Below are 11819 nucleotides of genomic sequence, written 5' to 3' on the forward strand. Positions count from 1 at the left end.
CTCGGTGCTCGGGCGGGTCCCAGTGGCCGCTCCCTCCGCCCCCGAAATTGCTGCTACCGCCTGACTGCACCTCAGCCCGACAGCTCAGACGCGGCCGCACCTCCCTGGACTGTAGAGGCGGCAGCGAGCTAGAGCCCGTGTCGCAGCTCCGGGCCACAGAAAGGCCGGGCGAGCTCGAGCGCAAAGGGACACCTGGACAAGGCACGCGGGCAGCTCTGCGCGCGGCTAGTACGTACCTGGTGGAGGGGCAGCGGGAGTGGGCGACGCTGGTGCAAGGATGGAGAGAAAGGACTGAGCCAGAGAAACTGGTAAGTGCAACTTTCCCCATTTTCCGCCCTGTCTGCACAAGCAATCAGAGGAATTCAAAACAGATTCCCGTTTTGCTAGGGTGACCACATCGTTCGCACGCAAACTAGTGTCCCTTTAGAGTGAAAAGGGGCGCCAGGTCAGCAGGCCTAACTAGAGAGGACTGGTCATCTGCTTTTTGCCCACTCTACCTGAGAGTTGGACATTGGTGACCTCCTGTCGTAAGGAGGCTGAGCCCTTCGCCTCTCACGCAGGGTATGCCACGTCGTTTTCCTCGGGCTGGCTTTCCGAGTCCCACGCACCCGCTCGCGGCCACTAGATCAACAGAGACCTGAGTTCTCACAGGCTCTGTCAGCCTCAAGCTGCGTGCCTTTAGCAGATGACCTCGCCTCACAAGTCTCCGTCCAGTCTTTAATAAAATCTAAGGATGATTAGAACGGGCGATCCCAAGGGTCCCTGTCAGCTATTGAATTTTACTGCCCCCTAGACCCCAGGCAGCGCCAGAGGGAGATCCGAATATAATGTAGTCGCAGGGGCTTAGCGGTTGGAGGGCGTGCGTCCTGACTGTTACTGCTGCTGTAACCCCTTGGGGAAGCTCCTGAAAATGACTTGGGGGTGGTGGAGGGCGGATGAATCTTTTACCAGCTGCCACAGCTAGGGCTGGCAAGTCCCTAATGAGCGAGGGTGGGAAGGACCCGCTAGTCCTATCTTAGAGCTCATCGTAGGGAGCGCAGCCAGACTCGGTTCTTTCTGGAAAGCGTTTGGCTTGAGTGGGGCACACGGGGAACACTTTAAAAAAAAAAAAACAAAAACCCCCAAACAGCAGGTGGTGTTATTTAGTCAGAGTCTGTGCAGGACTGGAAAGTGGAGATTCAATGCTGTAGACCACTTAAATATACACATAGAGAGAGAGGAAAAAAAAACGAAAACACTCCTTAATGGTTTGGATACTGAAAAAGTTTGTATTAGAATTACTTTGAATCTTGCATTTCTCTTTGTGTACATATAGATTCGAAATCCATCTGTCGACTTTGTCTCTTCACAAGATGTCTCTCTTCTTATTGACATCGCTACACATTAAAAAATTATTCTGGGAATTAATATTGAGAAAGCTCAGAATTTGGATTATTAAAATGAGATCTAATGGTCAAAAGGCTCATAGGAAGTACTGTAATGTGGTAGGTTCTGGATCAGGTTTGGTTAGACCAGCATTTTGAAAACCGTCTTTTGTTTCCTGATAGTGTTTCCCCTGCTGGTCAACACTCCTCTACTGACACTATCTCACAAGAGTTCATTTTCTAAAAAGATGTTCTGGAAAATCAAATGATTCGATTCTGAAGCAAAGTGTACTTCAGAAAAAAAATTTTTTTTTTACAAAAAGTTTTTGGTAATTGACTTTTAACCACAACTTTCTTCAACAAAATATCAAAGGCTAATGGAATACATTATGCATAATATTTAAAAATGTGTCAAATTTCACTTTATGAAAGAATAATTTTTCCTTGTTAGTCAATATTAAACCAGAAATTAAGATTTTTAGAAATAACCCTTTTCGATGATTTTTAAAGAAATTTTATATTGTGAAACCATTACTATAATTCAATTGTAGAACATTTTCCTCTCTCTAATAAAGATCTCTCATGCTCATTTTCAGTTAATCTCTGTTCTCACTCCCAACTTCAGGCAACCACTAATCTACTTTCAGTCTCTACAGCTTTGCCTTTTCTGAACATTGCATATAATGGAATTATAAAATATGTGTTCTTTTATTTATTCATTTTTCTCTTAACATGTTTTTGAGATTCATCCATGTTGTAACATGTATCAGTACTTCATTCCTCTTTATTACTGAATAGTTTTCCCTTTCATGGATATACCACATTTTGTTTATATGTTCACCAGTGGATGGACATTTGAATTGTTTTTAATTTGAGGCTATTATGAATGATGGCACTAAGAATATTCACATGCAAGTCTTTGTGATTACATGTGTTTTCGTTTTTCTTGGGTAGATATTTAACAGTAGAGTTGTTGGGTTGTAATGGTAAACTTGTGTAACTTTTTAAAAGCGTTATAGAATGATTTTTATGTAGAAGTTATATACTTACAAAATATAGAAAATTCTGGAGAAATAAATGTTTCATACTGGATCATATATGATTTGATATATATGTAAAGAGAAGTTTGGGAGAGGAAACACTTTGCTTACTTTCAAGTTTAGAACTTAAATCAGCAATTTTTTAAAAAATGTAATATTTGCAGAAGTAATTTTAGATTCATAGCAAAACCAAAATGAAGATACAGATGTCCATATAACTCCATATAACACATGCATAGCTTCCCCCACTATCAATATCACTCACCAAAGTGGTGCGTTTGTTACGAAGAATGAACCTACAATGAATAGTGTACCTTAAGGTTCACTCTTGTTGTTGTACAGTCTCTGGGTTTGAACAAATATATAATAACATGTTTTCATCATTATAATATCATACAGAGTATTTTCACTGTTCTAAAAATTCTCTGTGCTCTGCCTATTTACTTCTCCCCCATTGTCTTTTTTTAATTCTAAATGAGAGTAAATTATGCTTATTTAACACTAAATTTCATTCGATGTCCATTGAAAATGAGAAAGTAATTTGAAAACTGTATTTTAAAATGTTGACCTGAATGGCTTGACGGTAAAAGCAGTGGTTTTCCATTCTTTCAACAGAAAATTTTAACTGAGTTAGAAAAAAATTATTACCTCCTGAATATAAAAAAAATGTACTATAAATCCTATGATTAAAATAAACTTCTTTAATAGTTATGAAACTAATTCTTTTAAATAAAAATTAAACTATTCTATTTGTAGATGTAGGTATCTAAAGCTCAAGAATAAATGATTTACATGTACAAAAATTACGTACTAGGGATAAATCTAGGATTTCTGTCTCCTGTTTTAAAACTTCTACCATTTTTATGTTGAATTTTTATGTAGTACATGCTCTTCGGAATCCTGTTAGTCTCAGAAATTTTCATATTAATATGCTCTATGTACTTTTTATAGGTCATTATAGGTTACTGACATTACAGAAAAAGAACTTCAGACTAAGCATTTGAACATACCCAGACAACAAAAAGTATTCGTTATTATTTTTTCTTTTTATTTGACGTATAATTGATTTTGAGAAATCAAATAGGTAATCTACTTAACTCAAGTGAGATCAACTTTTTATTCTAACTCTCAATGCCAAATAGCAACTTTATGCATCTGCTCAGGAATTGTGCATGCTATGGACTTTATAAATCAGAGTGGATTTGTGTCCTCCAGTCACTTCTATTCTTAAAATATCATGCTGTCCAAGAGTTGGGTGTTTGGTTGGAGAAGCTCAGAGCTGTCTAAATAAGAATAAAGCAATTTGGATTTGTATATATTCCTGATAAGGAAGAAGTAATCTCACCTAGAATCCTGAATCAGTTAGAACAGGATTTTGCAGACTGGACAGAGGGCCAAGGGAATGGACACATTTAGTTTATGTAGTCTGGATCCAAGACAGCTTGGACACTTGTTTGGGAGATCAGCAGCAGGAGCATTTACAGACAGGATAAATGAAGCTAAATGCCTTCCTCTATCTCTTGGGTTCTTCTTTTTCATAGTCCCTACTTCCTGCTAAGCCTTAAGATTTACTATGCTAATGAAAAAAAAATCCTCATTTCGGATTGTGGAAATCAGCATGGTAAACTGTAGGTTTTCAGTGTTGGGGTAAAGTAAAAGAGGAAACTGAGGTCCAATGCAGTAGTTTCAGAAATAAAACCATGAAAGACGAGAGTTAAGCCATCTTTCCAAGCATGCTTATATTTAAATGACTATAAAATAATTTACTTCTAGACTAATTTAATGGATGGGTTAAGCTGTCTAGAAAAAAAAACTTATTTGTAAAATCAGTGTGTGTGTGTGTAAATAAGAATGGCTTAAGTTTCATGCAATTACATTAGTTTATTATGTTCGTTTATTTTAAAAATGAGAATAAGTAGTTCTATCATGGAGCCTCTGGAGCCAGTATAATTTTAAATCTCAAAACGCCGACATAAGCCCCTCTTGGCATCCTTTTCCAAAGAGACATTGAAATGTAATAAAAAGCTAGATCATAGATATCATAGATTTGTCACACTCTGAAGATTTGTAAAGAATCTATCAAACCAAAGGATGTGACAAAGGCCAAGGCTTCCACGAAAACCACCCTGCCTCTCACTTCCTCCAATCCTGCAGAAGAATGTCTATCATAATTGTGTGCATTGCTGTCAAGAAGCAGAATTTTTCATAGTTTTAAAGTTACAAAAAATAAAAACAACTCTGCATCTTTCTAACATACCAAGAATCTGTTTGTATGTATCTATACCTACTCTAGTAGCTCTAAGAAGGTTGGATTGGTGGGGTATTGGACAAATTATTGTAGTAGGCCAATCAAGAGATTCTAAAGAGTGAGTCAAGAATTATGGATGGAGAATTAGAGATGAACAAGCGTATTCAATGTCTAGAAATATTAGAAGCAAAGTTGGTCAGATTTGATGATAGTTGAGTTATAAAGTTAGGGAGAAGTAGGAATGAAGAGTGCTTGTCGGATTCCTGGCTTCAGTTTGAGGGCTAGCACTATTTACAAAGATGGAAATACAAGGTTCGGTGCATTTACTGGGTTGGATAATGTCTTCTCAAAATTAGTGTACCTCCTGGCACCTCACAATATGACCTTATATAGAAATAGGGTTATTGCAGTCGTAATTAGTTAAGATGAAGTCATACTGGAATACAATTGGCCTTTAACCTGATATTTCCGGTGTCCTTATAAGAAGAGGAAAAAAGACACAGAGACATAGAAGGAAGACAAACATGTTATAGTGGAGGTAGAGACTTGAGTTATGCAGCTGCAAGGATTCCAAGATTTGCCAGCCACTACCAGAAGCTAGGAATGGGGTGCGGAATGGATTCTGTTTCTGAGTCCTTCAGAAGAACCAATTCTCTGCTGACACCTTGATTTTGGATAGCTGGCTTCCTGAACTGCGTAAGAATAGATTCCTGTTATTTTAAGGTGATCGATTTGTGGCAATTTGTTATGACAGCTCTAGAAAACAAGTACAGTCAGTGTTGGGTAAAATGATGAGTAAAGGATGAACCAGAGGTGAAGATACCCAAAAGGCTGTTTTATCAAAAGCTCAGCAGACATAGATTTAGTTGATATTGGCATCCAGAAAGTAAACATAATGATGAGGCCTCCTATGGCAAACATATAGAATGAGAAGGGAAATGGAAGGAAAAAGGAATCCTGGGAAGTGAGTCCTACTGGGAGCCCAAGAGGAAAATCTGGAAAGAAAGTTGCCATAGCAGTAAGTGTAAGTAGAACTTTAAATAATGTGCAGCATAATCAACAGGTCATAGTCATTAGAAGGCCCAGTAGGAGAGGGCTGAAAGGACTTTTTATTTGACAAGTAGAAAGGAAGAGTAATGGCTTTATGATTGGGAGGTGGAAGCCAGATAGTATTGGGTAAGAAATGGAAAATAGGGAAAAGGAGTCAGCCATTGTTGAGTACTCATCCTAGGATTAGAGCTGAAAAAACAGAATAAAAAGTTGAGTGAGTAGTCAAGATATGGGGTCAAATTACTTTTTACTTAATGTTTCAAGGACAGCCTTAATTCTCTCTTTAGGCGCCATGAAGGAGTGATCAGTGTGGGAGAGGCTGAAAGTACAGAAAAGATAATTCATGGAGCTGATTTCCGAAGGAAGAAATGGGATTAGGGCAAAGATAGAGGCCTTAAATATATATTTTTCAAAAATTGTAACAATTTTACTGCCCATTTTTTGATTGAATTGTTTGTTTTTTTTGTTGTTGTTATTGAGCCATATGAGTTCTTTGTATATTTTGGACATTAGGCTCTCTCTTATCGGAGGCATTCCTTACAAATATATTTTCCCATTCGGATGGTTGTTTTTTTACCTTGTTGACAATTTCTTTTGCTGAGCAGAAGCTTTTTAGTTTGATGCAGTCCCATTCCATATCGGACATTCTTAATAGTCACTGATGAGCATGACACACATGTTGTGCTCGTTCTCAGTATCAGTTGTAAAGAAGTAACATGATACCTCTGGCAGTGCATCTACTGTCTCTTGATATGGTCGAAGTCTTATACAACTGAACCAGGTATGGGTCTAAACCAGGTGATTTCAAGTTTTCCATTCAATTATGCCACATGGATTTGACAATGTGGAAATGGGGCCAGTCTACAAATGGGGCGGGGGCAGGAAGGGTTATTTGTTTGCCTCAGGGAGCAGTGGGAGAACGTTTTCAGAGGGAGCAAGGAATACTTCCCTCATTAGGTAAACCTAGAACAGCTCCTGGAGATGTTTGTGGACTTTTGCCAAATAATATTAAGCTTCAAGTAAAACCCAGTTCCAAATCTGAGAAGTCCATATTTTGGGTTCTAGGTTTGAATGCTTTGAAAGGAAATATAAACCTTTCAGTTTTAACTGCAAAATGAGAGGAAACAAAGCATTTTTTTTACTCACAGATGTTTATTTTTATCAACTCTCTAAAAAACTATCTTAATTTATTCTAATTTGTTAAAAGCATTTTATATTATCTGTCAATAAGTAGTATTTATTTTAATAGTCAATTGATTCAGTTCTTCATTTTGTAAGTTTTGTCTCAATATGATCCACTTGAAATATGGATTAATGAAGTATAGATTTTTATCTAATGACAAGTTTAGGTTATATCTAAGTACATCTCAAATTATCTTACAAAAGGATTATTAAAGTTTACTTTATTTAACTTCTTTAATTTAAAATTTTTTATCATAAACTATCACTATTATTAAGAACACTTAAGATTTTTAAATTTCAATTCTAATATTCAGTCATAATCGCTTCAATATTGAGTACCTTCCAGTCTTGGTACATTTGTAAGAATGTGTTTTTCTGTAATGTAATAGTGGTACATAGTTTGTATCACTGTGTTTCCTCTTAAAATTACTATTACCAGAATAAAAATGAATAGAACAAAATAAAAAAATAACATTTTTGTTTGTTATGTAAAGTGATCTTTTATCTATGGCTAGATCTTGAGGATATGAAACAGAGTTTTCCAGTTTACTGAAAGGCTACATTCTAATTTTGCTACATCCTGTAGTAATCATTGATTTAACACAGAAATGAGAAACCAAAATAAAAGGGGAAAAAAAACCCCATAAAAATACATTACCTTAAATATTTATAATGTTAAAATGTGGAATTCTGTTTTTTCCAAGAGCAATATGTGCTTGATATTGTAATCTCTTCACCAAGAATCACAGATGTGAAAATATAATGATTTTTTCTTCTTTCAATCTCATCCTTTTGTCAACTTCCCATAATGACATTATAATGAGTTATTCCACATGTTATTTTTCTGAGCGGATAATCTTTGCCACTTAAAATACCAGTGAGTTTTAAACTTTAAAATTTTGAAATAGTGATTTTGAGAAAATATAAATTGCAATGAAAATCAGAAATTTCAGAATCGTATTAAGAAAACAAGGTCCACCTATTTTACCACCATTAATTATAAAATTATTTGCATATATGTAGTTTTTTAAAACAAAAGTGATATGTCATATATATGTCCCATTTTCCACTTAATAAATCATCTTAAATATCTTTCCTAGACAATAATCATATTTTTTATGACTGCAAAATGTTCAATTAAATTTTTAGCTAATCCCTATTGGTAAATATGCAGACTTCCCCCAAATTTGGTTTTAAAAACAATATTATAGTAATCTATTAATCTTTATGCACTGTATACATCTATTTGATTAATACCTTTTAATACATTTCTAGACGTAGAATTGCTAGGTCAGAAGATATTCACTTTTTAAAGATTTTTGATACATTCTACAAAATTTCTTTTCAAAAAGCCAATAGCAATTTTTACCCAAAATAATGTTTTTACTAATATACTAAAACTGTTTCAAAAATTTTTAATTTAGAAATCAATTGAAAAAGATAGCTCATATTTGTATTTCTTTGATTGCTAGTGAGGTTGAATATTATTAGTTAGTTGATATGTTTAATAGATATTTTGGATTTATTTTTATGAATTTCTACCCTATCCTCTACCATTGCTCATTCCTGTTCACCACTTGAACAAACTCTTCCTTCACTGAATATTCCAGCAACTAGAATACAGTCATCTTCTCCTGTCCTCAATCTGGGTGACTTCATATCCACATCCAACACCACAACTTCTCAGTTTTTGACCTCCACAACTCAAACAGTAGCCTTCTTTTTTACTCCTTCTCACCCAACCACTTCTGTACCCGTACCCTGGGCTAGTCATCATATGAAATTGTTCTTTCCTGAAATTAAAAATTTAGAAACTCTCTGGGCATAGTATCCAATATTCCTTTTTTAAACCAATCCAAAGATTCATACCTATGTTTGTCCTTTGGCTTTATTTGGATGGCCAATACTTTGACCCATCTGTTTTTACTCTTTATGTTATTGTTTGGAGTAAAATGTTTCACAGTGAATTTCACTTTCATCAGCACAAGTCTATGGAGAACCTAAGAATTTTGCATGCTTCTGGCTAGTCCCTTACCAACCAACAAATACAGTAACCTCAGAGCCTCACCACCATCTGCCTTGAGTCTTCCATGACCTAATAACCCCTTATCTTCTTGTTTATGCAAATCGCTACAAAAATCTTTAACTCCCCAAGTAGCATGACCAACTGTCATGGTGTTCCTGGGACTGAGGTGTTTCCCAGAATGCTATGTGAAAAAAGACTTCACATTTTTGAAATTTTTGAAATTCCTTATTTTGTTTTTACACATCACCTGTCTTCATCTTCACTTTCAAGCTATAAGCTATTAGTTCATCTAAAATACAGCAGGCCCTTGAATAATGTTGTTTTATTATAATATTGATGAGATGCCATAGAATATAATTATTATTTATATCAATTAACCTATGGCAAAATTGGTTTCATTATACGAACTTATCAACAGACGTAAAGTGAGGACTTTACTGTCCATATGTGATAGCTTTTTCTGTGTGACCCTTTTAATCTGTTGTGGGTTGAGAAACTCAGATAACCAAGTGCACTAGTTAGAAATATTGTGATTGCTCATGATAGAAAATTTGCATCCAATTGGCTTAAGGAAATAAAAAGAATTTATTTCATTTATGTAACCCAAATTTCAGTCACACAATCTAGAACACAAATTATTTTGAAAAGACCCAATTTTCTTCTTCTTGTCTCTACTCTCTCTTTCAACTTGGCTTCATTCTCAGGCTCTGCTTGGTGACAAAATAGCTATCAACAGCTCCAGGTTTAACTTCTCAAGTTTAAATTCAAATAGAAAAAAGTGTCTTTACGTGTTAAGAACAGCACAAAAAAAGGGACAAATTCAGAAAAGAATTCAACAGAGCTGTGTAGAATTGTAGGGATTAGGAGAAGATACAGGTGGAAAGATACATTGGCACCAGTCTAAGATGGACTAACATGCATCATGAACCCACTCTTTAAGCATTTGCTGGGTTGGAAAAATGTAATATCTTGCTGGGATGGGTTTGAGTCACACATCATTTCTGAACTAATCACTGTAGCTAGGGAGCATCTGGAGCTCTGAATTGTTAACTTCATTCTTGGAAACAACCGAATAACATGGAGAGAGTATAGGAGAGAAGGCTTCTCAAAGGGGAAATGGATATTGGGCAGATAAAATTTTGACTACATTCCAACTGGTTACAAAACAAGTTAAAAACAAAACAGATGCATAAACAGGCTCTGATTAAACTCGTAGGACTGTCTTATGAGAAAAGGTGAACATTGTTAGTGTATAGGTTTTATTACATTTATTTGACTGAACAGCAGTATTTTTTAATAATCTGATTCTTGACTGTATTTTTTGGAATTAAGCAGCAAAATCAGTAAGCTTTGTATAAATAAATTTTGTTTAATATAACTCTCTTTAATTACTATTATGGTTTTTATTTTAAATTCTGCCTTTTCAAATAATATTTTGATGGTAATAAGAAAGAAGAGAATATTTCTTTTTTACATAAATATTTTTGCAGCTAACATTTAAAAATATATCAACACATAATTTTGGAAGTGATAGTGGAAAAATAAGCTAGAAGTTAAAAAGCTTTGTTGTGAGGTCATCTCAGCTTTTAATTAGTCATGTGACCCTGAAGAAGTCTTAATCTCTTGAGATTTCAGTTTTTTGTCAACATGATTACACCAATATAATTTCAGTTTTTCATCATGAAATCAGTACATTGAAGAAAGTGTTTGCATTATTCTGAATAGAGTCTATAATTCCATATTCTAATGCTACATGTACCCATTCATTTTCAGATTCATTTCTATGGATGGTTATAGATGGCCCTTATTTAAATTTTTCATGAATTTTGGGACTCAGTACATTCATCTCTGACATGAATAGTTAACTAAATTCAAATTAACAAATATCTATTAAAAAACACCCTCCTGGCTTCAGATACTTGTGTTAGTGGTATAGTGCATAAAGGAATGAGTGAGACTTCTTCCTTTCTATAGGAAGCTTAGGATTTCATCTGTTTGGAGGAGGTGAGGGAATATAATACACACATTTCTTTGAGGTAGACTGTAATAGGTGCCACAGAAGAACTAAAAAGTGCTGTGAGGTTTCAAAGAAAAGAAAGATGAAGTTTGAAATTAATCAAAAAGACTTTATAGAGTATATAGTAATTGGGATGGTCTTTGAGGAACTGGTGGAATTTCAATGAGTGGGTGAAACATTCCTAATTGAAAGAACAGCACGGAAAAAGGTACAAATTCAGAAAAGAATTCAACAGCTGTGTAGAATTTTAGGGACTGGGAGAAGATATGGGTGGAAAGATACGTTGGGACTATAGTCAAGAATCTTAAATGCAGAGAGGAATACTTTAGACTTAAATTTGTAGCACCTTTGCATCTTTAAATGTTTTTGAGTAGGGAGTCATATAATCAATGCTGAACTTTATGAGTCAAAAATTATTTTGATGGGTTATTTACATGCGAATAAATATACGAGTTGTAAAAATTTTTAAAAAGAAACCAGATAGAAAAGAAATGATAATTAGTAGAATCCGGTAAAAAAAAAAAAATACTAAAGAATTTTGTTTTATGGCTTATTCAATAAGAATTGGTAATGTCAAGTTGTTGTCCAAAAAGGTAGTATATTTTTAAGTTGTATTAATAGCATTATCTTATCCAGAACAAGGGAAGTGATGGCTCAACTCTGCTCTGCCATGGTCGAATTATTCTGGACATTCCTACAACACACACATACATCAGGATGGTGAGTTATTGCAGAAATAATAGAAGGAATAGTCATAAAATGGAGATATTTAACTAGGAGAAATGAACACTTGGGAAAGAAGGCATGGAAATGTAGTGTAGCATGATATACAAAAAAGAAATAAACAGAAGTTTTGAAATTAGATCTGGATCTGCTTACCCTTTTATAGGCC

General features: G+C 35.1%; 1 long non-coding RNA gene across 1 annotated transcript in view; it reads left to right on the plus strand.

The window, feature by feature from the left end:
* The first annotated feature begins 110 nt into the window (after positions 1–110).
* Positions 111–11819, plus strand: part of LOC102888959 — a 51568-nt gene continuing 39859 nt past the window's right edge. The window contains exon 1 of the long non-coding RNA XR_439385.2: positions 111–308. This is a non-coding gene — a long non-coding RNA (uncharacterized LOC102888959). The remainder of the gene's footprint in view (positions 309–11819) is intronic.

The sequence above is a fragment of the Pteropus alecto genome, unplaced genomic scaffold, assembly GCF_000325575.1.
Source record: "Pteropus alecto unplaced genomic scaffold, ASM32557v1 scaffold79, whole genome shotgun sequence".
In the NCBI taxonomy this organism is placed as follows: Eukaryota; Metazoa; Chordata; class Mammalia; order Chiroptera; family Pteropodidae; genus Pteropus; species Pteropus alecto.